Raw genomic sequence first — 25,836 nt, 5'->3', positions numbered from 1 at the left:
TTTTGGAAACTGGCACTGAAAGGGGTACAGTAGATTGCATTAAGACAGTATGTCAGGCACAGCCATCTTCAGCTGCGGTCTTTGGCCAGGAGTCTCATCCCGAGGACTTCAATTTGAATAGAAATGGTTAATGACAGAGCGATAAATTTTATTACTAAAAAGGATTGAGGCTCTTGTCTGATTACTTCCTTGAAGGTGGCATTCAAGAATGATCTATCTCTCTCTCTCTTTGTTCCTGTCTTTCCCTCTGACTCTCTGTCTTTTTCCTACTCTATGTGTGCCTCTGATCCATCCATGACTGTGACCAAGTGACCACGACCAACAATTATGAGTATGGTCTTAGTGAGAAATGTATTGTAGAGGAAGCATTTTGCAGCATTGTTTGCCCTGTAAGGAGTTTAGCATAGATTAGTCAAACTTGTTTGATTCCCTTTTTGGGGAGGTTGTTTGAGTTTAAACAATGAACCTACTGTCAAAAGCAAACATGTCTAACACAACCATTTTGTAAGCAAATATCTAAATGAATTGTCGTTCATGATTACATATTGCTACTGTAAATTATAATGTCATGCTTAATGCCAGCAATCACTTTGTGTTTCCCAGTAATGCATTTATTATTATTTGTAGCAACATGTTCTTGTCTGTATTTGTTCTGGCCTGTCTAAATGTTAAAGCATTTAGCAGGAGAGAATGAAAGTAGCTGTAATGCAAAAGGCTTATTTCGTCAAAAACAATACAGATTAAAGATGTTTTGTTCGTGCTAGCTTAATAGCCCAATCTTTTTTAACAAGCACAGGATGTAGGCTAAGAGCTGCCTGGCGTGTGTGTGTGTGTGTGTGTGTGTGTGTGTGTGTGTAGGTAGGTTTGTACTCTGTGTAGCCTATGTGAGCTAGCATTATTCTCAGTGCCAGGCAGATCAGTTGCATAGCAACAAGAACTTTTTGAGGGCAGGAAATCTTTCACCAGTGGAATGTGTCGAGCACAAGACCAGTGAAAATGGAAAGAGAGAGATACATATTGTGCAGACCGCAAAATTCCCTATTCCAAGTTTAGAAATGACATAAAACATGAATCCTAATTGAAGAAATCATAACCAAACTGCTGTTAATCTCTGGTCATGAATCACAATTCAGCAGAAGGTCTGTTTAAGTATATCTATGAAAATAAGCACATACACTGACAGCTAAAAGTTGTCATTAATATGCAGTGCTTAAATGCTCCACAAAACAAACAAAATGGTCCACATATCCTCTTACACTGCACTAAGTATTTACCTGTCAGACTCACAGTCTGAGAGACTCACAGTTCAATCTTCAAGAAGAGATGAGAACCATAAAATGAGTAGTACAGAAATCTTTGTATAAATGTCGTATTTTCTGAACTACAAGTCATTGAGGTGATGTTTACTTATAGCTGAATGAACATGGGCCGCTCTTGAATGAAGCATTGTTTCTTATGACATATGAGTAAACATTCTTGTCACATGATCTTTGTCTTGTTTAAATACTGTTCTGTACACTTTCGTGTTAAATACCTTGAGCGCTCAAGGGAAGATATCATTTCAAGATTACCATAAAACATGTAAGCACAGACACAAACACATGAGCTTTGACAGATCAGGAAGATTTCAGTGGAAGTGTACTCCAACAGTAGTACTGGTAATTAAAATGCGTAAAACAGTGGGGTAGGCTACAGAACTGCATGTTTCCAGACTGATCAGACTAGATGACAGAGGGATCTGCAAAATACTTTGAATGTTTTTTTTAAAAGAAACCTTCAATTTTCAATGATAACTGTTGAATAATTTCAGTAAGAATTCCAAAAACATTCTTCAACTTCAAGACAAATTGCTTTAACGTCACTCTCATGTCCACAGTGTATTGGAAACTATGAAGTCAGACATCATGCTTTGAAAATGAGCACATGTATGTTCTAACACTGACAGGCTGTATTACAGTGTCGGCACTGTAAAGCTGCAGAAGTGGCTGCGCTAAGTGGTATTAATGACCCTGTGGAGTGTGTACCCAGCGGGACTTGTGTGTGAGGAGTGTGCGTGTCTTTTGAATGGTGCCAGAGGTCAGAGTAGAATCCAGTTAAACAAGCTTGCTTCTTGTTGGAGATAACTTTCCTGCTATATATCCTCCTCTTCATCTCATCTTTTCACTGTCTATTAGTGAGATTGACCAGCTGCAAGTGATGATGTCCTCAATGACATTGCAGGGCTTCTCACACACTGCCCTGTGTTTCATTAGCGTGGCTGTGCTTGTGGCCTTTGGCAGAGTGTGAAAAGAAAACCTTCTTTGCATACCTCGTGTGGTTACATTAAAAATGACTTGTCACTGGAGGCTCGTTTCCATCACTGCCGTTTGGGATTCTCAGAATGAGTGCTGTTGGCTATTGCTGGTTATGCTTACTCTCATCGTGCAATGTATTTGTCTCTGTCCCCGACTCTGTTTTTCTATAAACGTGTCTGTGTTGCTCAACAGCTTGCTGACATTGTTAGCAGTTGATGTGACGCCAGGTCACCACTAAACACTAAACTACTGCTGTATATAATATGTGTTCTTATGTGTTGCGTTGCTGTCATGGCTGCTATATTTCTGTTACAAGTAATTCTTTCTGTAAGGTGTTGGGAGTTAGTGTTGCTGTTTCTTGTGAATTATTTCTCCGTGGCTGCTTCATATACATATATATGTTTCATTCTTCTTCTAAAGCAAAATAAGCACACAGTATCTTTCACTTAACTTTAGACTAAATGATTCATTGTCCGAACGAGAAAATGCCTCGGTAGGATTCAATCATTGGATCAAAATATCTGAGAATTATGACTTCCAAGAAATACTTATTCCACCTCACTCCTTCCTTGCTCCATGTGTGTGTGTTGGCTTTGTCACACAAGTCTAATATACTAAGATGTTTAATTTAAATTCAAAGGCCCTGAACAGTTCACAGTGCTGGGTTCGGGATGTTGCCACATTGTCAGCAAGTCTCTCTTGTCAGTGGCTGCATACAGCACAGCAGCCCAAATGGAGCTGTCTCCACTTTACTCTGCTACCTCTGCACCAGAGCTCTTATTTAAAAGCCATGAGTCATAAAATTTGATTTCAAATAAAACACTGTTTATGGAAATATATGATGAGAAATGGGCATAATTAAAAAAAATGTTCAAGGGGGGATATTGGCTTTTTCTTGAAATAGTACTCGTCATTCTCATTGTAGCTTGCAGATGAAGATACCCAGTGTAATAACTGTGCATTTGAATAATGTACAAGTGGTGCTAAAATTGCCGTGATGTATTGCACGCGGTTTTATTTGGCTGTAAATTTGCTGCTTGTCTTTGACATCTAATGAGACTCATACATTTTAAAGCTTTTTGACATGTTGTCTACAGTTTTACTATCCGTTTTCAACCAGTTTGTCCACTGTCAAATGTATTACCAAGGCACACCACGTTACCGGTACAGCAGTAGAACCCTGTTGACCCCACATTAAAATTGTGGGAGGGACTATAGTTTGTCTTGTATGCCCATCAATCTGTCACACACATAGCAGACATGCTGGTAATCAAATTTAAAGACACCTTTAGGGAATAACGCATGCCATTATTTATTTCTGCCATTCTCTAAATTACACTGATTGGCCTAAGGGGGCACTGCAATGCTTGTTTAATTGTCTATATGTCATGCTCAATATATCGGATGCTGCTGTTCAGATCCAGATGAAGGGTTTGGAAGCAGAGTGTCCCATCGCATTTACTTTGTTTTTCATATCTCACTGGATATTTTACTCCATATCAATTTAATTTGGACCACAATATATGTTTTATTATCAGCACAGTACAACATGGACACCAATGAATGGGAACTCACATACCTTTCCCTTACCACACTGAAGTTGACATCTTTTGTACTTTCTTTCCCTCTAAACATCTGTGTCCTTGTTTAACATTCACTATATGAGAGCTGATGGGTAACTCCATTATACCATAGTGGGATATACATTTTTCATATTTATGCTGTAACTCATTTTTCTTGACTTAAACCGCAATTGAATCCACGCTTGACCGTTTGGAAGGCTGATAGATGACTAACGTACATATGATAGCACAGAGACAGACAGAAAGCATTAGCCAATATCGTAGGCACCATAGACAGGCACTGGATGTGTTGGACTCGTCTTCTCCATCCACTCAGATAATCTGTCTCCAGCTTCTTTCCCATTCAAGGTCAAAGACGATCTGTAAAGGCGAGCCTTGTCTCTCTGTCAGCACTCTGCTCTTCTCTTCTCATTTCCGTCCTCTTCCTCTTCCTCCCTGTCTCTGCTGTTCTGTCCTGCAGTGGAGAGAGCTGGCAATCGTTCAGTGTAACAACTTGGCTCTGATGAATTGGCTGTTAAAAAACCAAACCAAAAAAACCCAAAACATGGTCCTTGAAAAGTTCCCCACACTTTAAAGCACCTAATTTTAGATTGGAAGTGTGAAAGTGCATTCATGTTTATTCTTGGATAGTGAGTACAGTCAGGTCTCCTGTTAATTGTATTGGACAGTGAGGTTGAGGCGATTCCAAAGTGTCGTACTCTGTCTGTACTGAACATACTCGTTCAAACCTCCTCCATTAGGGCACTCTAGATGAGTTAATTTTTATATATATGCACAATATGCATTCTGCATCATATTCAAGATGCATCACCTAAAAATAAAGCTTGTGTTTACACAAAGCAGTTTGCCACTGGCCTGGTTCCCAACACAGGAGGAATAATGTCTTTTTTACACATGACAAAGCTAAGCCATCTCAGTCTCAACTTAAGAAGTTATCGCTAGCTGGTTGAAGTTTATGTTAGCACAAGGAGGGCAAAGACTCAACCAATGCCAATCATATAGGCCCATACTCTTTACTCTCTTATTTGCAAAGTAAATTACTGCCTTATTTGTCACCAGCGGAACTGACAGAACTCTGTCGCAACACGGACTGACACGTAATCATAGTGTGGTCAGATTCTACTTATTCCCCCTGGAGACACAGCCTCAGAAAACATGTCATTGCTTACCTCAACAGAGCAGAACTGCTGGGACAGCACCTTGAGCCTGACACCTTTAACTGAAATGATGACTGTTACTCTTCAGAGCCCTGAAGTCATAGTCACCTTCATTTACCAAATGGTCTTGTGAGTGTGTCCATGTCATCATCTAGCTTTTTATATCAATTTGACAAGGAAGTACGTAATTACTTCTTATGACAAAAATAACGTACAAAAGCACTCCATGAAAAGTAATTTGAAACACAAAACATGTCCAGTCTTGCCAGAAAGACTATTGTATTCCACTGTGAATGAACTATATTCACTCACAATTAGCTCTATCTATTCATACGTGTGTTCCAGTCTTTTTATAAACTATAGAATTGTCCATCTTACAGACATGCACGACTGATTAATCCTCTGCTGCAGCTTAATCCTCACACCTCACCTCAACCAGGCATTAATTTCCCCTAGAAATGGGGGAATAAGAACTCAATATATGGCTATTTAGGAGGGAGTGTATGTGTCGAGAGGGAGAGGAGATAAATGAAGAAGGGGGGGGGACGAGGAAGCCAGGGTAGATTAATGGCTTTGGACGCCCAGCTTTTCTCGTCTGTACCTCACTGCATTCCCTACCATCCGAACAGATTTCAGAGGCAGGCAGCTTTGTTAGATTAACAGTACAACAATGTGTTTTTTTTTTAAGAATTAGCTCTGCTCCCAGGGGTCAGCCAATCAGGAACAAAGACCCCCACCGGCAAGGTTGATGGGTTTCCCCAGCAAGCATTGGGGGGATGCTTCCATCTGAACCTACCTCGAAGGATGGCTTGGAAAAATAGAATTAAAATCTTCCCTTTTCTTATCTCCCATGTCCACCTGACTAGAATAGTAAAAGCTCTACGTTGTAATGACTGTAGCTCTGAGAAAATAAATCAGATTTTAAAAACATTCTTAGATGTTAACTGACTTTTAATGAAGTGCAAATTATTATTATTTGTGACCAATCCAAAAAGGTTTTTTTGGTCAATCTTCTCTTGTTTTACATTTGAATTTTAATGCCAGTCGTCAGTAGAGAGCTAGCTAATCCAATCACACCTTCCATGTGCAACTTAACTGTGCTCCTTGTAGACAGTTCCCAACATGGACATGACATGGATGTCTCAACAGTGAGACTTTGTCCTCCACCCACACGTGCAATTACTCCTCACCAGACTCTTTACAACCTTCTAAAACCACTTGTTGTTAGGTGATAAGAAAGGACCATGTGGTCATTCATTAATATTTCAGCACCATCACAAGTGCTGAGCCACCAACCTCTCTGCACAGTTTCTGCTCTGCCGTTCAGCCTGTTCACATTTTGTTCAGATTTAACAAGGGACATGCTGATGAGATAAAAAAAAAAAGTGCCCTTATTGAATCCAGTGAAGTAAGGATTGGGTAATTATTGCATTTATATAGCTACATTAGCCTTGTGACGTTTGAGTTCTGGCTATCAGTATCACTCAGAAATCTATCCAAGCTGCAATATCCTGTGTGCTGGTCCAAGCAGACATATGCAACATTTTATTTGAATTTAATTTACTGTATCTCATATGACTGGTGGACCAGGAGGAAATACTGTATGACTTCATTGAATCTGTAAGCAACCAAAATCAGAATGCAGTAAATCTCATTGAATAATCATGTACTCAGTGTTTTTACAATATACACATCACTGTGATTGAATGGAATGTAATGCCAGTGACTTAAAATCAGTAGTTACAGTACATACAGCGTTATTCTTTTTTCAGTACAGACAGTATTATTCTTTTTTTCCCCACCCTTGTGTAAACAGCCTGGTGTATCAAATGAATTTGAAAGTCCAGTCGATACCTGTCAGTGTGCCAAGGTAGTATCCAGTCATTATCCCTTTGTCCCCTGGGAGGACAAAAGCATATTTTCTTCTCATGTAATCGAGGTACCGTGCATGTCATCTGTGAGATTTAATCTTAGTATGTACAGTACATGGCTATCTGTTTGTACTATAAGGGCCCAAATTGTTGTAATGCTGACTGTTTAGCACTTCAACCCCTGTTTATATTTTGGCCAGTCTCGCTGCATTTATTTCAGTTTTATGTAAAAAAAAAGAAAAAAAAAAAAAAAAAAATCCTGAGACTGCTGTGACTTTCTCTTGCTTTTTAAAAACTGTATTTGTATCAAAAATGAATTATGTGTTATGAAAGGTGCTCACTGCCACCTACTGTATCTGAGTGTGTGGATTCTGCGCTTGTCAAGTCAGTGAAAATGATTTTGTACGTCAGTTGTATTATCAGCTCTATTTCTCGTAATATAAATTTCTCACTGTTGTTATTGGCCCCGTATATTGTGCATCCCTAATTAGAGGGGATTTTGCTGCTGCTAAGCCCAGTTTGAGGCGATGAATTAACAGTGAAGAACAACGAGAAACACTGGTTGAAAGGGATGGTTTGACAGCAGTCCCATATAGGACCGAGACCAGTAATGCTGGTCATGAACACACCAATTCCAACTTCAACCTTCTGACAAAACTCCTATATTTGACAGCCTCAAATGAAAAAGGTTTTATGTACTGCCTGCACTATCTGTCATTGTGTAATGTCCCCTCTCCTCTGCTTACCCTTGCCTCTGGGTTTGGTATGCAGGAAGCTTAGCGAAAGACAATTTGACTGAGTTCACCCCAACTGTCGGACGATGTCTCCCTGTCTGCTGGCTCTGCGTGTGGGTGTGTGTACGTGGATGTAGGTGTCTGAGTCCTTTTGCGACTGTCAGGCTTGTGTGTGTGTGTGTGTGTGTGTGTGTGTGTGTTTGTGCGTTTCCATTAGTCTTATGGCTTATGGCTGTCCTTGGGGAGTTAGATGAAGCTCTCCATCACTCTTGGAACAAGGACTGAGAAAACAGAAAAAGGGGCATAGCAGTGTAGAGAGGTATAAGAGAGGAAAATAGGATGGGATGATGAGGCCTTCATAATGTATTGCCTGTCGTGGTGATTGTGATTGTATGAGTCACAGTATGATTGCCCACATATTAAATACCTAGATTCTTTTGTCTTTGTTTCAAAGCAACAGGAAAACACAGAAGTTAGTACACTTGCATCATATTTTCAAGTAAAACTTAAGCAACCAAATGATCAACAGACATTTAATTGACAGCGAATTGATTACTTTTATTTCTCTTACATGATGATAGACTGAATATCTTTGGGCTGTGGACTATTGGTTGGACAAAATAAGCAATTTGAAGACGTCACCGTGGACTCTGGGATAATGTAATGACGTTGTAAAAACACATTGTAATTGTAGTGTCGTTATTTTCTAACATTCTATTACTTGAGTGACTAATTGATTAATCGAGAAAATAATTTATAGATTAATCAATATTGAAATAATCATGAGTGGCAGCCCTAACTCGGAAGTTGATTGGTGCAGTATGGTCTTTGGTCGACAATTAACATAAATATGCTCTTTGTCTTACTTGTCTTTTTTATTTAAATAATGTGTTGTTCTCTACGCAGTGAATAAAGCTCAACAAAAGGCACAGTGGTGAATGACGGATTTTGGAGCACAAATCAAACTAATGTCATCATGCAGATCGGAGAGGGGCAGCAAAAAATATGATTGGATTAGAGATTTACATAATGGAGACATGTTGAATCACATTCAGAGTATGTTGTTTGAATCCTGATCTCTTGGTAGTGGGAATAGCTTCATGTTTGGAGGGAGTGTAGTGTATAAGTAAGATCAGCAACCTTTGTGTTACACAGTAACCTGATGGCTGCAGGAACGGTCATATTAATTGCTTATTTTTTCAATAACACCCCTTCAACTTTCAGATATCATTGAGTGCACTTTAGTGTGCAACAGTATTCCAGTTTTGAGTCTTGGTTTTGATCTTATTTGGGAGATAATGTTGACATGAAATATGAGAAACCTGGTTATTTCAATCCCTTTATACATGATTCTAACACTATCCAGGTTTCTGATCTTGTGTCTTCATTTCTCATCATCTCAGCCACTGATGGATCAGAAACCTGAATAAGGTGTTTACATGCCGCAGTATCCTGGTTTCTCTTGAAGTACTCCAGGTAGCATATCCATGTTTCTCAAAACCAGGATAAGATGTTTACATGGCCAGCACATTTTTAATTCTCTTAGACATTCTTGTCTTGCAGGGGTTCACGAGTTTTACACTTGTCTTGATCAGCCAAACATGTCAAACGTGAAAGAAAATGATCTCATGTTGCAAATTGCAGCTTGCTTGTTGCAGGCCCCAGACTCTTAACACATGGTTGTAAAATTGGCACTGGGCTTTCACTCTTCATAACTGTCTGAGATTAATGCTACAAGGAGGCACAGACATGCAGTGTGTGAGTAATGTATTAGATAAGAAGAAGTGTGTGTGATGGCGACCTCTCGTAGGGAAAGGTTAGAGACCTTTGGGAGTCATCTCATTAACCGCATGCTTGTGTGTGTGTCCACACACAGACACACTGCATGGTCCTATTTTACTACAGCACTCAGGAGATGATCTAAGGCTTCCACAATTAATAAAGCTAATGGTTATTGGCTGGTGGCTAGTGACCAGGATATGAGATGTCTGATTGACCTGAGGTAAACATGGCACTTTATGGGTTAACAGATCCCACCTGGAAGGAAATGGAGCTTTTATGGGAAGGAGGGAAGAGGCCATTTATAGAGAAGAGGAGAAGGAAGATGAGAAGCCTTATACTTATGTGTCTAATAAGCTTCTTGAATGACTGTCACTTAATTAAGATGGATGGCTAAATATATGTGTGTGTGTTTACTTGAGTGTGAAGGCGTACCTGCAGGGTCTACTTAAAATTGGCCTACCTGCAGGATTTGGGTGGGGAGAAGCTGACTTTCATGTTAATCAAACAAGTACCATATTTAATTTCCACAAAAAAAGAAAGAGGCACAGCTTTCCACACTACAGCAGCATCTCTCTGAACAAACTGTTTCAACGGTCCTTTTATTTATACCTAGAATTACAGTGACAGTTTTACAGGGGGACGTCACAGTGGTGTTATCATTCATGGGTGTGGAACAGCATGGTGGTTTTGTATGTCGGGGTCTTCACTGCAGAAGTGGTACCTCCAGCTCTGGCTCTGGCGTGCTCTTTCTCCCAGGTTTTGGTGCACTGCAGCCCTGAATTCTCTCAGACGTGCTGCATTGATATTCAGGGCCTGTTTCTGATCCCGATCACTTCTCTCTTAGCCTCTCTCTCTCTTCCTCTCTCTCTCTCTCTTCCTCTCTCACTCTCTCTCCCTCTCTATTTCTCTACCTGTCCGGTTGTCTAAACACTGGTTCTTGAATATTTGTATTGTTCAAACCTCACTGTAGGCTTCCTTACTGAATGCAATCATTTTAGTACATATGTACTAAAATGCTCAGAGTTGGTACAAAGTTATCCAGTCTCACCACAACAATGTAAAGGCCTACTTCAATCCTGTCCAACATCTGCACTACTTTTCTATTCTGTTCTGTTCAACTCTATTCCACTTACCTTCACCTGCATTGCTGCACCTACTGTGGCAACTCTGTCCTGGTGATGCTGGAGTCAAGATGTTGTTTTGATCATTAATCTTTTTGCCCAGCTTCCCTAAATTGACTGTGATATGAATTTTTATCACATCAGCTTAATTAAAAAATGTGCACACTGTCCTTAAATAGACTGATTGACCTACACAGCAAATATGAATAAAATGTAGTATTAACCTATTTGCAAAAATCCAAAAGCAGCATTGAACTACTTTAAAATTAACAACTGAAGTAAGCTGGTTGAATTTTTTCAAAGTGATCCTCTGCAGTAAAAGTTGAGTGCAAGACATGGTATCTCAGATTAATGCCAGCCACAGTGGACTGCTTGCGATAGTTGAGGCTTACAAAGCAAGCAAGCAAGTCTAAGAGCTTGACATTAACCATGACAGTCTTTCTTCGAACATCCACGCAGTAGCCCCTTTTTTCTTTTTGTGCTGACTGCCTCATTCTGCGACTCAATACTTGTCAGATAACCGGGGATGTACTCCTCTTCAAGTGGAACAATTGTGCAGCAGCAGTGCTACTGTGCAGCATGCAAAAGACTGAGACCTCTAAAGTACTGTAGGCATGTCAGCACATGCTGTGTATTGTTTCAGCTGTCCCAGCGCAGCTTGGATGTGCACTGCTCAGCTCTGTGTAACATGTATTCATCCTAGAGGGAATAAACTAAAGTGGGGGAATGCTGCTAGTGATGCTGGTGCTGTTATAAATCTGATATTCACATAATACACCCATGACCCAACATTGGACAGAGAGAGGGAAAGTGTGGTACACAGTGAGAGGGGGGGCACAAAGCTTTTGTCCTCTCCTGGCTGGCTTGCTGGATAGCCACATGACTGGCTAAGGCAGAACAGGTGTGTTTGTCCGTATATGTGTATCATGAAAGAGCCACACATACACACACAAAGCATCAGCTGTACGCAAGTTCTCGCATGTCGTATGGGTGTCCCAATCTGCAGAAGACAAGAATGAGCCTGAAAATGATCCATGTCCTTGAAAGTTACTCTGCCCTCCCCTTCTTCACTCACCTCCATCTTTTTTTCATGCACTTGCTCCTTCTTTACCTCAACAGCTTTCATTTGTGTGACTGCTTTCACTCCCTCCCAGTGTTCTCCCTGTATTACTTCTTTCTTTCCATCCTTCTCTTCCTCCTCTCACCTTTTGCTTGCTCCAGTGTTTCTCTTCCCTTCATCCTCATCTAGTCTCTCTGTCTTCCTCTTTTTTCTCCATCTTTTTTCCTTCTCCAGTTATTTCTGAATTGAGGTTGCGTGCATGTCTGCAGTGGGCCTCCTGCTCTGCTCCGCTGTGAGGCAAAAATGTCACACAGAGGAAGTAAGAGGGAGCCACAGAGAAGGAGAGCTGTAGAGAATATCTGTCATATCTGTCCTTTCTTTATATTCTTACCCCACGCTGCCAACCTCATCCCTCTCTATCCTCATCAGTCCATCAATTTAACTTTCCATCTATCTTTATTCCTCGATCCATTTAAGGGACAGCTTTGTCAAGTGAAGAGCAGCCTCTCTGCTATGCAGCTCTGTTTACACACACACACACACACACACACACACACACGCATGCCCACACACACACTGGCAGTGACACACACACGCCCACCCCTGCTGCCTGCCGACATGGTACAGGCTGTGCATTGAGACAGCCCCAGCTGAGGCAGTAGCGGTGAGTGTGCAGCTTAGCGAGTCTCCACACACACGCACACCTACACTCACTCACACACACATACACACACACATACCGGACACGGCTGTGGTGGTTCGTCCGCTGCCGCATGTGCCGTTGCAATATCATTCTTAGGTGGGAGGATTTTCACGTAACAGTGATGGTGGTGATAACCCTGCTGCCATGTAAGTATACTTTGCCTTTGAGAATGAATGAAGAACGCATCTGTGTTTGCCGGTTTCGTTAGTCTCTTTTGATTCTGTTGGCGTAAAGCATCTGCATGTCGGGAGGCTCTGATGTGTGAATATGAATGTGTTCCCATTGTTCCATGTGTATCTGTGTTTTACGGATACAGAACGTGGATGATATTGCAGCCCTGTGTCCTGTGTGTAGGCAAGGTAGTCAAGAAGCAGGTGATGTGTTAGAGAGGGAGAGCAGAGATGAGGATGATCTGTGGTAGAATTAATTCTGCAGGATGGATTCATGTTTGCCGATCTGTTTGATCTCTGTGCATATATTTACATATACATGACATCTTTTACAAATATCTGAATATCCATATATCTGCATGCACATACTGAACATATCATACATGTTGTGTAGGTCCATGCTCTGTGTCAAACTCTGATCTTTTTTTTTTTTTTTTGGAAAACTCAAATTCCCGTGTCCTTTAGTTTCCCAGGATGAAGATGTTTTATTGCACACGTCTTCACTCATTCAGGCCATCTGTTGGCAGATTGAAGTCTGCAGTCTCTGTCACACTTACTGACTGGTTGTGTTACAGCAGCAGGCTTCGCTGCCGTAACTGATCATGTGTGTTTGCTGGCTAGCTGTCTTCACCGCATTAGCTGACTGACTACTTTGCATGGTGACAGGATTAATAGGGAATGTTATCACCTCTCCTCCTTGATCTGTTGGCTGTCTGGTTTCTGGCTGGCTGATTGGCTAGCTGATTACAGTCAGTGGCTGGTGCGATTGGTAATTTCACTGGCTGGTTAGTTGAATGTTTTCGTGCTTGTCCGATCAGATGACGGATCATGACACCAAGTGACTGACGGGGTCACAGGCTTGTTGTCTGGTTGGTTGACTTGTCAAGTCTGTTCAGTAGACAGCCAGTTAGTCAGTGTGTGTACCAAAAACAAAAAAAGAAACACACTCACATCAGTACAGCTCGGCAGTCAGTCAAACAACCAGTCAGCCATTTGCCTTGCCACCAGGTTGTTAAGTCATTCATGCATTCATTCAGTCAGCAAGTCAATCTTTCAGTCATGCATTTAGTCAGTCAGGCACACAGTTAGACAAGCTGTCATAGGAAATTGATTGTGCCTCTGTTGGGGCTGGGATGACTGTGTGACCTCAACCATCAGCTACACTGCACCAAGACAGCCAGGCAGCTCAGAAGAAGAGTGTCAGCCCTCTTCTTTCCCCTTTCTCCCTTATTCTTTCTCTCAATCTGTTTCTTTATGTCCCGGGCTAAGCACACAAAACATATAGGCAATGAGACATTCATGAGTAGAAGTACATACTAATGTGCAAGGCAGGAAGGAGGAGAGGTGAAAAAAACGGTGTCCCGACATTGTCCTCTAAAACTTCATGCCTTTAAACACTATTTTAGATATCTAAACCACACATCTGATGACATTGTAGGATAGTTCTAGCACAGCAAGGCGGGCTGCAATCATGCAGTGACATATTCCACTAGTCTTTTTAACTTAAGGGTAGATAATGCACACCTGCAATTATTTGAAAGTGAAGTTTCCATGAGCAGCCTAGGAGTAAACCGTATAAATGCTGTATAATGAATTTTTACCAGTCTTTCCAATACAGCATGAAAATACATAGGTTCCTTTTCCATGTGAAGGCATAAAAAGCATAAAAATATACATATATATATATATATATATATATAGTATATACAGTATTTCTTTATGTTCCTGAAATTCCTCATGATATTTTAAATGTGAGTTAACAGTGATTAAAAATAACAGCATACGTGAACAGGAAAAACAACCAGCCTACAGAGAAAATCCATACCTTGCTCTGCTCTGTCATGTCTCATATAGTCAAGAGAGAATCTGGTAGCGTCGCAATGCATTACATTTTGCTGTGTCATCATCACCTCTTTGTAGCATCGGGAGAAACATTGTGCTCAAGCAGACTTGACAGTCGTTTTTCCACAAAAAAATCTTCAATTAAGAGACTTGAGCCAAGGGCAGGTACAGTAATTATTCATTTATTTCTTCTTGTCTTGCTGGTAATGGCAAGAATTGAGAGATGATGCTTGGCAGCATCATAAATAGCTCATTTTGATTTTGTAAGCTTGTCTACCAGTGGAAGAATTTATGGAAAACACAGGAGAGGAAATAAAAGGAGAGGTGAGGAGGGTGAGAGGTGGGAGTAACAACTGAGAGGAGAAGTCTGTCACGCTATTTGAGGACAGTTTAAATTCAGTTTTTACTCCTAATTCAGCCTGATGTTCAAATGCAATGAGGTGGACCTCAATTCTCTTTTAAAGACCTGACTGTTTAAGGATGGAGGGCAGCCATATGCTGTGCAGATTATAATGCTCTTTGAGGGCAATTTGAGATTTTTGGGCTACATAAATAGCACTGACTGAAATCATGTCATGTTATTAACACAGTCCTTCAGATATTTTCTCTCTGTAATTGGAGCTTTTCTTTATTATTCCCCTCTAGTTTTGTCCTAAATGTTAAAACTAGGTGCAATTTTATGTAAAACCTGAACCAAAGTTAGATTTACCATGCTATATGTACATCTTACAAACACCAAGTTATATGACTTATAATTTCTGAGTTTCAGTGCCCAAAGTTATCAATTACCCCTCAAAAACAGCTGACAGTTTTCTTAGATGAAAATTGATCTGTACCTCAGATAAACATGAGGTGGGTTGAAAGGCAGGATGCAAGTAACTGCAAGCAGTCACCTGACGCTTCGAGTGTAAAGCCATGTTGTTATGCATGACATATGACGGCAAGAATCTTTGTTTTTCCAATTAATTTCATTCAGGTGAAGAGACTCTGAGTTCCATTCAGCCATTATATGAGAATCTGACAGCATAGAGTGTGTTTGTGGGCATACATGTGCTGGTGACGTAGAGCCAGTGACATTCACTTTTATCTATCTCTAGTCTGTTTTGGGTGTGTTGGCTCCTGATTGGTTGATGAGGTTTCTTTTAGACAGTGTCCCGGTGATTGAGGAGTTATTTCACACTCTTTCAGGTTCCATGTGTTTGAGATGCTCCTTGCCACATTTAGGCTGTGTGAGGATAAATGCACTTTCTTTTTTTGTACAAGTTTGTTCTTGTTCACATTAATAATGTTATTGGCTGCATTTGTTGAGCAGGTGCAAAGCTATCGGAGTCAGTTTTGAAATTCTATTTTTGATAATTTGGTAACTCTTTTTTTGTATAATTTTGCACAGATGTCTCAGGAGTATCAAATGCCATAGTGCAATTTTGATACTCGTTTTCATCATGGAACGACACTTGCAGTTCTACCTGCTTAGACCACCTCTCATTTCAAATTAATCTTCAAAGAGCAGTTTTCTTGGCTTTGCTTGGTGGATGTGCACACATGTCTATCACTTTGATATGCATTTTTATCTATAAGCATTTAAATGCACATGAAGTACAATTTTTAATGAGATTAAGGGGGTGTTACGGTTGAGGATTAGCAGCTTTCATTGCTGTCTGCCACTGTGTCTTTTTGAATACTACCACCGGGGGCAGCAAAGTCACAAATTTTCAAATAAATGATCATTTCCAGCATTTGGATCTGCTAGTGTTCACTTGTTGATCAAACAGCACAACAGAGAGCATTAGTAAAGCAGTAAATCCAGTATAAGTGGTGATATCAGCTTGCATCATGTCATCACCTGTGCACATTTTGATGACATATGACCCTTTAAGCCACATTTGCATTGCCATCATGTGGCAGACTGCGTCCAGCAGTTGCTTATACTTGTCAGGTACCTGGTAGAGCTCAGTGTATCCACAGATTGCACTTGGGATGTTACTGGCAAACTTAGGACAAGAAGGTAGATAAATTCTCAGTGTAACTATCTGTGTTACAGCATTGGCAGATAATATGACATTGTGATGATGTGTGGAATGAAAAACACAGACACAAAATAATACCATTAATCTGAAGCCTGTTTTGCAGAGTGTCTTCATGTTATGCGAAACAAGGCTGGATCCAAAGGACTACTGTTACTTGTTCACTTAAATCTTCTCAAATTATTTTATTTTCTCTCCCCTCTTCTCCTCTCCTCCTTCTGTCTTTAGTCCCCTTCTAGCACACTTAGCCTGCATGTGTTGAATTTAATTAGACCAGTAACTCCCTCATGATTTCTACCGGCTCATCTGGAGCAAGGAGAGGGCCACAGCAGCCTTTTTTCTTTCTGTCTTCCAGTGACCTTGCAGCTGGAAGTTTGTGTGTGTTGTGTGTGTGTGCGTGTGTGTGTGTGTGTGTGTGTGTGGACATGCATAGGAATCCGTATACGAATGAACATGTGTATTGAAGGACACGCGGTGTGTGATCTCGCTTAGTGAATAGTTATAGACACACGAATGTACTGTATGTATGGATTAAATACTTAATATAATCCTATAGCCTTTATCTGTATACTGCATCCCCTAAAAGTACAAAAAAGGTTTTACTGTCTTTCAGTCTTCAAAATGTCTAATTTCTGGTATGGATTATACTTAATTAAGACATACAAACTGTGTGTCATTTTGTAATATGCTTTTTCTAGTTTGAAACATCTGAAAAATTGTGCAGCTGGTGCTAATTCAGAATAAACATGGGATAAATCTGTTCTGGTGGACTAAAATGGCTACTGGTGAGTCTTTTGTGAGCCCTCTCTTTTGTTCTATTAAGACTTTGATAGACGTGCTCTCCTGCATGCATAGCACAGCCAATATTACACCATTTCAGTTCCTCCTATCTCCCTGTAGACAGCTGAATTTAAAGCTAGTCTGTCTTTCCAGGCCTTACGCCTGTTGTCCTATTTTTCAGTGAAACCTTGAACACCAATATCAGGCCTTTTCCCGAGCTTGAACCAATTGTTTTCCTTACAAAACAATGACATAAATGCATCACCAGAGGCAAATGTTTTGCGTGATTGTTGTTGAAGTTAGTCGTGCATGCTTGACGGCATCATAAGACAGATTGTTTACAGATACCAATTCCTCACATGTACATGTCAACCCCCACCCAGTATAGGATCCTAACAGACTCCAACTGTCCCCCTGTAGGAAGAATCTGGCATTATATAATGAACCGCTTGCAGGCAAAGAGGCAGGCAAGAAGCAAAGCAAAAACAGCCAGACAGGCAGAGTTGTTTATAGAAATGCAAGTAGGGAAAGTGGTAGAAATAATGTATAAAGTAGTTGCAGACAGACAAAAGAGGGACACAAACAGATCATTGAACAGAAATTCTACAAAAGAATGAAGTAAGAATGATGAAAAATGTCTTGCTGATTTAGTGGCTGTCCGTCCGGACTGACTGATGTGGTTGACACAAAGCAGATGATGTAAATATTATCTGATTTGTTAGGCCAATTCTAGCAACATTTTGCTTATTATGACTGATGCTTAGGATCAGACTGAGCCTGCAATAGTTTGAAACGGCGACTGGCAGTCGGCACAAATTAACTTGTTATTTTGAGGATTAAAGTTGAATTAGAATTTGTTATCCTGTCTTTATGTCTACATAGGGAGCAGGCCCTCTTCCATGGAGTCCATATTGCTCTGCCGTGTTCCTACAGTAGCCCAGAGTAGACAAACCAAACACTGGCTCTCTTTGCAGTTGCTTGCAATCTCCAACTTCACAGCTAGAGGTCACTAAATTCTACACACTGGTCCTTTAAGGTCTTCATTCACTTGCTCTCCAGTTCATCTGAGAGCATTGATATTATTTAAAATATTTGATTTTTACAACTTGATTCAGGGCTAGTCCTAAAGTCTTGATGTAATGATGCTTAAGATTTCAAATCTTAAAGGAGGCTGGCTGGAAACAGTCAAGGAGAGTGAGGGTGAGAAAGAATAACAGAGCAGACAGATGTTTCACTTCCATGTTTGTGTTATATGTTGTAGCTACACCATGAGAGTGTGTTTTCCTGAGATTTACAAGACGATAATAGGGGTTAGAACTCAAGTAGGCTGTAATCGTGATCTTCTGTCTGCTGTGTCTGCTCGTGTTTCACACTGAAAAAAATTGTTTGTACTGGTAAAAAAGTATACAATTTCAAGTGCGGCACCCAGTCTTTTCAGTCAGTTTTAGTTACGTGGTCTTTTTCTCCAACTGAAAAGCAATCAGCAGCCTTCTGGTTTTACGTCTGATGTCATTTGACCATCCGTGCCAATTTATTTGCACAGGAAGAAGTAAGAAGCTGTATCGTCCTTTTTGATCCCTGGGTGTTTTCTTGACACAGATTAAGCAGTTTGTCATGCTGAACAGAGTGCTTCCATGCAAAGGTTTACAAATCTAGGAACAGATGAGTAATCTGAGGTCAGGGTCCTGGCCCACAGGGAAACAAATGGAAGAAGACAGGGGGTCAAACTCATTTAGTTTTTAACAACTGGGCTTTGTTTTTGTTGACACAGATAATTGCTCTAACTAATTAGTGTACACCATGAGCAGTCTTGCTATACATATTTGTAAGTGAATAAATGCTCTCCACACCATGCATAATGTCTGGTGCATGCCAGTACTCTCATGTATGACTGTGCAGATTTCTTTTATTTACAGAGGTGAGAGCATTGTTGAAGTTCTCCCCTCTCCTTTCATCAGTACGTACTGATGATAACCTCTTCTGAAATAGCATTTTTTTCAGCTGGTAACAAGATTGAAACAGAATTAACTTGGTTTGACATAAACCACTTTTCATGTAAACCCCTATATACATGCTTATCCCAAGCTTTAGTGGCATTACTGATAAAGACATACAGAATTTCATTCTGTGTCTACACGCATGCTCATATGAGTATTCAGAGTCTTAGGTTTACCATTACCGTCGTGGATTTAACCCAAAACCTGGACATTAAATTCACTGTCTCTGCCTCATTACACACAAGCTTTAAGCATTCAACCTCGGAAACGATGGTGACTCAGTCTGTTTTGCAGGACCTTTCTTGGTTAGAAACCCTCTTAAGCAAGTGTCAGACTGAGTGCCATTACTATTCTGTGAGACATATTACATGTGGACTGCACCATGTGTCACACTGTGTGTGGATTAGTAAAATCCCCATGAGCACATTTGTCATCTGCTTGTTTGATGCATGATTCTGTGAAGGTAGTGAATAGTGGTGAAACAGACTGAAGCAGACTCATTCTAGGCTTGACTAGATTCAAGTGGTTAAGGTTATGATGCAGAGGCTGGATGGGAGCATCGAGCATTAAGAGCATGAAAGTTGTAATTATTACAAAGGGCACAAGTCCAAAGGTAGACCCTACTACCTTTTTCCTCCTCCTCCCTCAGAATTTTAACTGAGTCTGGCAGACATTGTGTTGGTTACAATTTTCTGGGAATGTTTATGGAGTCTTTGTAGTTTTCTTATAATTTATTGCAGGCATGTGTGGGAAGTTTCTTGTAGTCTGTAACTAAGAAACGAAACTTGGAGTCTGCAGTCGTAACGCCTCTGCAAGGCTGTACCCAGTAGGGCTTTGAGCTAAATGCTAATGTCAGCATGCTAATATGTTTTGCAGGTAATATTTTCATGTCCACTTAGTTGTGCATGTTTGCATGCTAGGAAGTACGTCTGTGACGAATGGGATTAGGCATGTTGACGTCATGGAAAAGAGTTGATCTTGACATACTTGTTACACTGGATGAGTGAAAATGTTGCCGAAATGTCACAACAATCTATCGAATAGTCATAAACGAAAAAAAAAACAATATTGCCACTAGTGTGGCTAAAAAACATCCACTTCTCTAAGTTAATGTATTTTGGTATGTGTTTTATCACAGAATATTCTGTCAGAGTAGAGAGCATGGAGTCCCGTCCATTAAGTTTTCTTTGAACTAAAGTTAAATAACTGTGAAACTGAAACTGTCACATGCTTGCCTCTGAGCCATGAATGCTGAGCTGAGCTGAGCTGAGCTGTTTGGTCTGGTATCATCTAATGTTTGAAGCCTTGACTGTAGTTACAGAAGTTACAGGAAAGAGTTCACCTAGTAGGAGGATATTGTACCCGAACTGGATGTTTTTTTCCCCAGACAAACACATGAGATCAATATTAATGTAGACTCTCTGAAAAGATACTGTTAAGCCTATAATTTCTGATATCAACTTTAATTCCTCCATTTTCCAAAAATCAAGTTCTAACGAATTTGAAATGACACGCAACTCATTCAAATCCACCCCCACCACCACATGATGCTGTTGACAACAGCATCATTTCCAGTTCCATCATGATATTCTGAAATCCCGCTTCAGAAACACCACGAATTGGCCACATATCTTCGTGTTTTCCTTGCATTTATATCTTGCATCTTATTGGTCATAATATTTTTATGACTTTCTGGCATTGAGCCTTCTGAAACTGAGTGTGCCGAATAGTAGGCTGTCAGATGAGGTTGTAGACTTGGTGTTGCTGGTTATCCTCCGCTTTCTCACTTGGGTGACAAGCTAGCAGGCGAGTTTGCAAAGTTCATTGTTGTTGTAGAGTAAGACAGCTGCTTTGCGTGAACTTTGTACCGTAGTTTACTGACAGGGTCGACAGGCCATGTAATAGGTCAAACTGATGGATCACAAGGCAAACTGCTTCCAATGGTCTGTTGCACTTATAGATTGTAAATTTGTAACTCAAACAGGTAATTACAGTTCAGATATTACATTTTTTCCAATGTTTAAACCAAAAAAAAAAACAGAATATAATGTCAATCCCCCGTCTCATACTTTATCAGCTTTGCCACTCCCCTGAGTTCCTGTACGAGATGATTGACAGCTAGATGTCATGCTGTGGGGCAACTTGTCTGAGTCTGTCTTGATTAGACAATTCACCAGCAGATAGCGTAACTGCTACTCATTTACAGGATCTCCTACAGAGCCTGTGAAAGCACCTGAGCATCCACAACACTAGTAAGCTAACGCTACACCACTATTCATTATGCGATCGTTGCGTTCTGACAACGTTTGGGTTAGCTAGTTTTTCGATAATAATGACTTTTTCATGCTACATTTGTGTGTTGCCTTTCAGTATGCACGCCAATAAAATTCCAGTATTTATTTGGTTACAGTTGTTAATGTGCATCAACATTGCTGCTCCAGGCAGGATTACACTCTACATCTCCATATCTCCCTCCACAGCCCTACAGTGTGGCTTACACTATATAAAGCCATTTGCTCACTAAGTACATCCAGGACAACGCATTCAGGAGGCCATGAAACAGCACAGCTCCTTGCAAGAGAAACAAGGACAAAGTCAACAAGTAATTTATTTGTTGTAAATTATCAAAGAACAAAGCAATGTTAATGAAAAGATGAGAGAGAGAGTGGGAGCGAGCAGGCAGTTGAATATAAAGCAGTGGACCAAGGAGAGGAAAGGTGTACACCAGCCAGAATCGGCATGTACTCTGCAGAGGCATAAAAGCAAAGGAGGCAGGTGGATGTAAGGAGCGGAGTGAGGGAGAGATGAGTCGCTCACAGTGGTACAACTTAACATATTGAGGCACCGCTTGTCCTCTTTAGGAGAGGATATTTCATAGACGTGAGAGACAGGTTCCATTAGGGCTTCTCTATTTAGACCAAAGGCGTATATCGCTCAGTGCCTCGTCCTCCGTCCTCTAACCCAGTCATCTCACAGCTATAGCATATCACCACCACTTCTCACTTTCTCGCTTCTCAGTCTCACTCTGCAGTGACACACAGCAACCCCTGCAGCTATCGGGGTTGCCTGGCTTTTCTTCAAAACCCCCTCACCATTTATAAGCCGACATAGGCTAAGCACACACATACACTTGGACGTACGTGTCTCGTTCTCTCTCTTTCTCACTCCTTCTCTCTGACTCATCCCTCTCTCTCTCCTCTATTCCTCTCCACTTCATCCTCTCTTCAGCCTGATATGAGTAGGAGCTGCAGTCCTTTTTGAGCTCCTGCGTTCGTTTCCAAAATAACCTTTTTCTTCTTTAGACTCTGTCTGCTGCGCTTAGTTAGCATGACAGCTGCTTTCAGCCCAATTACAGAGCACTGATGGTGGCTGAAAGGAGGCTCTCCATGTGGTTGTTATATAACAATTCACCTCAGAGACAATGTGAGTTGACGCGCCTTCGGATAATGCAGTGCAGTATTGCAATGCAGCTGCTATCTAATGTGTGTCTGCGCGTGTTTGGGGATTCCCTGAGCGTCGTCCAACTGCTTCTTCTACAACATTAGAACTTAACAGACAAATTAAGTAAATAAATGCTCCATTGCAGAAACTAGCAGGTTATACACATGAGTTAATTTAGCTTCCCGAGGTGCGCTGAAATATGTACGTGCTCGAACACACTGTTGTTAGGTCATCCACAAAGAATGCCTTCATTTGTGTGATCTCTGCCTTCCAAATTGTGACACCAAGAACCAATCAGCAAACATTCACAAGCAGCAAGTCACTTCCAACATACAGGGAGTTGACACACAATCATCAGCACATTCACAGTCTAATACAGTCCCATCCAGAGGTAATGCTGTAAATGCCACCTTTAATATGTTTTTGAGACTATGTCAGTGAACGACTGATTGTCATTTCAGGGGCTGTAGTTTGTGGTGGTGTTGTATGGATAGCATGACATCATAAGGTGTTTGTGTTGTGTTTTGAAGTGAAACTCTTCACGTCATGATACAAACCATGTGTAAACCTGTCATCTGAAATTACAGTGCCATATTTACAGAGGTGCAGGTGTGCAGAACAGGTCTCCTGCACTATCTTTTGTCACAGGCAGGGGGGGCTGTATGTCAGTAGCGCTGCTGGTGCTGGTGCAGTGGGCACAGCTCATACCTCAGCTCTGCCTCACTGTGCTCAAGGACATTTCGAGACAGACACAGAGAATGCGCATGGCTTCACTGTGGAGGACAGAAAGCTACCCACTGCTTGTCAGACCAGGAACTTTTCATCAAAGAGAAAGCAGCAATTATTCTAGAGTACCGTTTCATCATTAACACTTGTTTTTTTTATAATCACAGAGCAGTACAGAGAGACCCAGCAGATGAATCACTCGGCACAATACGTAGAGGATTTCAAATTTAAGGTAAAATTGATGCCAAGAGAAACACACATTATTATGTTGTGCATAATGTGTGAATATGAACTATATATATGTCTGAGGATGAATAGAGGGACTGCCTGATGGGAAGTTTGTGCTCAACAACATGATAAAACATAACCTCCAAAGTGAATCATAGGTTGAAGGGCTTAAAATCATACCATTTGAAAATATTGATAAGACTGGAGGACATCTTTTAGTAATACATTAGTTGAGTGTACTGTATATACTTATGTTTTTAGAAATTATCGACTGAGGCTGCCAGTGTGATGCACTTAAAAGAATACCGTGCCCCCGCAACAACACTAATAGAATAAGTACTGCAGGGTTGCTCAGTTGCTGCAGCACATTTGATTTATGTTAACTCTAAAATGTGCTGTTGAGATGAGCAAAGCAATCATTTGAAAGACAAAAATGTTAATAGATGGTTCAATAACTCAGCAGAAAGGATGAAAAAGTTACTTGTTACCACAAAAACATGACCACTAGTTCACTATCGTTCCGCAACATATTGTGCCCAGAGTTCTTGACTGTACAGGGGCTGCCCATTGTTCCGACAGCCCATTAGTCTGAAACCCCAATCATCTGAAACATGTCCCATTGGACCAAAAGCCCATTTGTGCGACAGCCTGTTATCCCACAAACAAAAGCTTGCTGCACCGAAGGCCCGTTGTTCTGACATTACATTCTCCTTGGCCCTTAATGTCCTGGTGTAGTTGGACGTGCAGCAAAAGACCAAGTCAGATGACCTTCATCGGGTGACCTTCGTCCTCATGGTAACAATAGTCACGTGACCTGTGTTGTCATAATCAGGTGATATGGTAACAATGATAGGCAAGTGGTTTTGAAATGGTAGAAGTTTGGTTCGGTTAGCTTAGGCAGTAGGCACCAAAACGTCTTGGTTATGTTTAGGAAAAGATTGGTTACGGTTTGGGTTAAAAAAGTAGGTTTACATTAGCAATGGGCCTTCAGAGTAATGGCTGTTTGTTTTCAGGATAACAGGCTGTCAGATAAATGGGCTTTCAGTCCAATGGAACAGTTTTCGGACTGTTGGGGCTTCAGAATAATGGGCCGTTGGAAACCCGGCATGACATGGCCTATAGAGACAGCTGTTTGGTGATGCTGCATTGGCTTTATGTTAATCGCCCTTTTTGTGGATCCTTCTGTGTTTTTTCAGTAGTTTTGTCATACGGCAAACACTGTACAGTACGGTGGTCATATGGTCTTAGCATCTGGCCGTGGAGCTTCCCTTTTTTCTGTGGATGGATCCCATATGGTGTTGAAGTTCATAAAGTCCAATTAAGTGTTCTGGTACTTTAGATAAAAAGCTGTTAATTATTGCAAAATCTACACTTTTTTTCTTGAGGGTTTGATCATACAATATGTTACTCATTACTCACTGTCAAGCCACGGGGAGCATGCCAACAATTATGCAGATAGACTGGCAAGTAGGCAGGGAGGTGGACAGAAGAATAGCCCAGCAGGGAAGTGTTTCAGTCAGCTACAGATAGACAGATAAGCAGGATGACAGCATAGAGATTGACGGGACAGTATACAGACAGGCAGGTACAGAGACAAGAATAGAAGCGGTGGTGATGGAAATATCGGAGACAGAAGGTATTTTGCAAGGTGCTAACAAAATCATGAAGAGCCCCATATCCCCAACACTTGGGAAAAAGACATTTGCTCACCCTTTGATGTTTAAATTATTGAAGAGTGAGGCAGAAAGCATTTTGACACACTGCCTTCATCATGGTTTTATCTATGAATGCATACAAAACACCAACAATAGCTCTACTTCCAGCTGCCCTCCTTTTTCCAAGCGAAGAAGAAATCAATTCTTTGCGTACATTTCGGCATGTTAGTGTGTCTGTCTGCGTGTATGCATGTTTACATTTTCTAAAAAGGAAAGCACCGTTTGCTTTGAAGTTACTCAGCTCAGGCTTCAGCAGCGCACTTCACCTCTATCTTACCCTTTCCCCGGCTCTTTCTTCGCTTCCCCCTCCTTTTGTCTCCGCCTTCCTCCATCTTTCAACTTTTGTCTTTTGCTATCTCCCTCTCCTCCTCTTTCTTTTCTCATTTTCCTCCCACATCTCCATCTCTCCCACTCCTGCGCATGTCATCGTAATTTAAAGATAGGCAGCGGCACGTCAGCAGAATATAACACCACCACCACCACCGCTGCTGCCAGTCACTTACATCACCAGCATGATAATGTGAAGCTGGGAACACACCGCCTTACGCAGTCTGTAGTGTACTGTTGTGGAGGGAGCCGGATCAACATTCTGCGTGAAATTAGTCATG

At 41.0% G+C, this 25,836-nt stretch overlaps 1 protein-coding gene across 4 annotated transcripts in view; it reads left to right on the top strand.

Moving 5' to 3' along the window:
- The window catches only part of atp2b2 (ATPase plasma membrane Ca2+ transporting 2), a 118,822-nt gene that overhangs the window by 23,980 nt on the left and 69,006 nt on the right, over positions 1-25,836 (top strand). For 2 of the 4 annotated variants that reach the window (XM_076739762.1, XM_076739702.1), the window contains exon 1: positions 12,222-12,451. The exons of the other annotated variants lie outside the window; for them this stretch is intronic. The gene's annotated coding sequence lies outside the window, so the exon portion shown is untranslated. Of the gene's footprint in view, positions 1-12,221; positions 12,452-25,836 lie in introns of those variants that run through there. 4 annotated transcript variants of the gene reach the window in all.

The sequence above is a fragment of the Chaetodon auriga genome, chromosome 2 (assembly GCF_051107435.1).
Source record: "Chaetodon auriga isolate fChaAug3 chromosome 2, fChaAug3.hap1, whole genome shotgun sequence".
Classification (NCBI taxonomy): Eukaryota; Metazoa; Chordata; class Actinopteri; order Chaetodontiformes; family Chaetodontidae; genus Chaetodon; species Chaetodon auriga.
The sequence above is the reverse complement of the archived record's forward strand: the minus strand, read 5'-3'. Positions and strand labels throughout refer to the sequence as shown.